Genomic DNA, 391 nt, shown 5'->3' with positions numbered 1-391 from the left:
TATCTGTACTTCGTCTTGTAATTATGTGTATTTTAAACAAAAATGTCTTTTTAGCTATGTTTCAATCAGATTCAACTACATTTTCAAATGTTAAAGGTGCACTCACTTCAAGCTGTGCTTACTGAGTTGTCACCTCCAGTTTGTCATTACTGAATTGTTACTGCTGTTACACGAATTGATCTGGAAATAAATGTTCTATTGAATGAATGAATGAATGATTCTCAGTGCACCTCTTAACCCATCTCTCACAAGATCACAACAATGGTTATGTTATGTGTGGGATTCCCCACGTGAAATTGTTTTCTCCCACGCTCGTGACATCACCATTGTGCGTAGTGTGCTAGTACATTAATGTTGTGTATACTGTACAGCTTAGTACCTCCTTGGCCTT

Source organism: Diadema setosum, chromosome 2 (genome assembly GCF_964275005.1).
Source record: "Diadema setosum chromosome 2, eeDiaSeto1, whole genome shotgun sequence".
Taxonomy (NCBI): Eukaryota; Metazoa; Echinodermata; class Echinoidea; order Diadematoida; family Diadematidae; genus Diadema; species Diadema setosum.
The sequence above is the reverse complement of the archived record's forward strand: the minus strand, read 5'-3'. Positions refer to the sequence as shown.